We start from the raw sequence: 3,280 nt of genomic DNA on the forward strand, positions 1-3,280 counted from the left end.
AGGGGACCACAAAACAATCACATCCACGTGTAATAAATCTGTTATTCAAAAAATGTTTAATTAAATCCATACAAACATATGACACATTCACTTCATTTGTTTTGGTTTAACCACTTAAGACCCGGACCAATATGCAGGTAAAAGACCTTGCCCCTTTTTGCGATTCGGCACTGCATCACTTTAACTGACAATTGCGCGGTCGTGCAACGTTTCTGCGAAACAAAATTGGCGTCCTTTTTTTCCCCACAAATAGAGCTTTCTTTTGGTGGTATTTGATCACCTCTGCGGTTTTTATTTTTTGCGCTATAAACAAAAATAGAGCGACAATTTTGAAAAAAATGCAATATTTTTTACTTTTTGCTATAATAAATATCCCCCAAAAATATCTAAAAACCTTTTTCTTCCTCAGTTTAGGCCGATACGTATTCTTCTACCTATTTTTGGTATAAAAAAAAAAATCGCAATAAGCGTTTATCGATTGGTTTGCGCAAAATTTATAGCGTTTACAAAATAGGGTATAGTTTTATTGCATTTTTATTAATAATTTTTTTTTTACTACTAATTACTACTAATGGCGGCGATCAGCAATTTTTTCCGTGACTGCGACATTATGGCGGACACATCGGACAATTTTGACACATTTTTGGGACCATTGTCATTTTCACAGCAAAAAGTGCTATAAAAATGCATTGTTTACTGTGAAAATTACAATTGCAGTTTAGGAGTTAACCACTAGGGGGCGCTGAAGGGGTTAAGTGTGACCTCATATGTGTTTCTAACTGTAGGGGGGGCGTGGCTGGACGTGTGACGTCACTGATCGTCGTTCCCTATATCAGGGAACAGACGATCAATGACAGCGCCACTGTGAAGAACGGGGAAGGTTTGTTCTTCAGCTCCGGGGACTGATCGCGGGACTCCGGCGGCGATCAGGTCCGCGGGTCCCGCGGCCGCAGTCACGGAGCTTCGGACCGGGTTGCGGGCCACGGCTGGGCATTTAACAATCAAGTACAGGTAGCCGTGCCATTCTGCCAACGTATATCGGCGGTAGGCGGTCCTTAAGTTGTTAAAAAAAAAATTCACCGTTCATATATACTTAACACTTAATTTTTATAGCACTTCCTCCCTGGGAACTCAATACACTTAGCAGGTGAGGCAGATCTCTTGGGGATGGCGTTGGCCGGGAATCGAACCCGAGTCTTCTGCTTAGAAAGCAGCTATGCTCACCACTGCACCACCAACGCAAAAAGTAGCATGTCTTTTATAGTGTGGGAGGAAACCGGAGAACCCGGAGGAAACCCACGCAAGCACAGGGAGAACATGCAAACTCCATGCAGATTTGACCCAAGGACCCCAGTGCTGCAAGGCTAACCACTGAGCCTCTGTGCTGCCCATATGCGGCCTCTGTTCAAAAGGGCCCGCCCCCACGGAGCGGGGTACATCAGTGATGTCCAATAGAGCTCAAAGATGATGGAAAGAAAGAAAGGGAGAGAGAGAGTAGCATGTCTTTTATAGTGTGGGAGGAAACCGGAGAACCCGGAGGAAACCCACGCAAGCAAAGGGAGAACATGCAAACTCCATGGAGATAGTGTCCTGGTCAGGATTGGAACCAAGGTCCCCAGTGCTGCAAGGCTAACCACTAAGCCTCTTTGCTGCCCAAATACGGCCTCTGTTCTATAAGGCCCGCCCCCGCTGATCGGGGTACATCAGTGATGTCCAACAGAGCTCAGAGATGATGGAAATAAAGATAGAGAGAGAAGGAAATAGAAAAAAAATAAAGCATGGAGGGGAAAAAAAGTAAGAAAGAAAGAAAAAGAGAAGGGGATGGAGGGAGATAGGGAAGGAAAAAAAGTAAGAAAGATGGAGGGAGAGAGAGGGAAGGAAAAAAGAAAGAGAGAGGGAGGTAAATAAGGAAAGTAAGAAAGAGAAAAAGAAGGAAAGAAAGAGGGATAGGGGGAGAGCGAAAAAAGAGACGGGGTGAAAGAGAGAGATGGAGAAAGAAAGAATGATGGAAGGAGAAAAAAAAAGAGGGAGAAAGAAAAAGAGAGATGGAGGGAGAAAGAAAAAAAAAAGAGGTGGAGGAAGAAAGAGATGGAGAGAGAAAGAGGGATGGAGGGAGTAAGGAAGAAAGAGATGGAGGGGGAAAGAAAGAGAGATGGAGGGGGAAAGAAAGAGAGATGGAGGGGGAAAGAAAGAGAGAGATGGATGGAGGGGGAAAGAAAGAGAGAGAGGTGGATGGAGGGGGAAAGAAAGAGAGAGAGAGAGATGGATGGAGGGGGAAAGAAAGAAAGAGAGAGAGATGGAGGGAGAAATACAGAGATGGAAGGAGAAAGAGATGGAGACAGAAAAAAAAGAAAGATGGAGGAAGAAAGAAAGAAAAAAGATGGGGGTGAAAGAGAGAGATAGGGGGAGAAAGAAATAGGGAGAAAAAAAGGATGGAGGGAGAATGAAAAAGAGAGAGATGGAGGGAGAAAGAAAAAGAGATGAAGGGAGAAAGACAGACAGAAAGAAATAGAGAGATGGAGGAAAAAACAAAGAAAGAAAGAAAGATTGATGGATGGGGGGAGAGAGAGAGAGAGAGAGAGAGAGAGAGAGAGAGAGAGAGAGAGAGAAAAAATAAATGAATAAATAAAGGAAGAGGGAGATGGAGGGAGAAAGAAAGAAATATGGAGGGAGAGAAAGAAAGAGAAAGAAAAAAAGAGAAAGAAGGGAGAAATGGGTGGGGGATAAAGAAAGGAAGAAATGAAAAAAAAAAAAAAAAAAGAAGGAAAGAAATAGAGGGGTGGAGAAAGAGAGAGAAAGAAAGAGAAATAAATAAAAGAAAGAGATGAAAGGAGAGAGAGAGAAGGAAAGAAAAAGAAAGAAAGACACACTATACTAATGGATAGAAAACTGGCTGAAAGACAGAATTCAGAGAGTCGTGGTTAATGATTCTTACTCTGAATGGTCCAATGTTATCAGCGGTGTACTCCAAGGTTCAGTGCTGGGACCCTTACTTTTCAATATATTTATAAATGATATTGGGTCTGAGATCAAAAGTAACATTTCTGTCTTTGCAGATGACACCAAGCTATGCAGTGGAAGAACGTCTTTACAGGATGTCGCCAATTTACAAGCCGACCTCAATGCTCTGTCTAATTGGGCGACTAAGTGGCAGATGAGGTTTAATGTGGATGAATGTAAAGTTATGCACTTGGGGGCTAAGAATATGCATCATACATACTAGCGGGAAGTACAACTGGGGGGATCCGTAGTGGAGAAGGATCTGGGGGATCCGTAGTGG

At 43.0% G+C, this 3,280-nt stretch overlaps 1 non-coding gene across 1 annotated transcript; it reads right to left on the minus strand.

Moving 5' to 3' along the window:
- Positions 1 to 1,169: 1,169 nt before the first annotated feature.
- Positions 1,170 to 1,241, minus strand: TRNAR-UCU. The gene has a single exon. It is a non-coding gene; the product is annotated as a tRNA-Arg (tRNA).
- Positions 1,242 to 3,280: the final 2,039 nt, after the last annotated feature.

The sequence above is a fragment of the Rana temporaria genome, chromosome 5 (assembly GCF_905171775.1).
Source record: "Rana temporaria chromosome 5, aRanTem1.1, whole genome shotgun sequence".
In the NCBI taxonomy this organism is placed as follows: domain Eukaryota; kingdom Metazoa; phylum Chordata; class Amphibia; order Anura; family Ranidae; genus Rana; species Rana temporaria.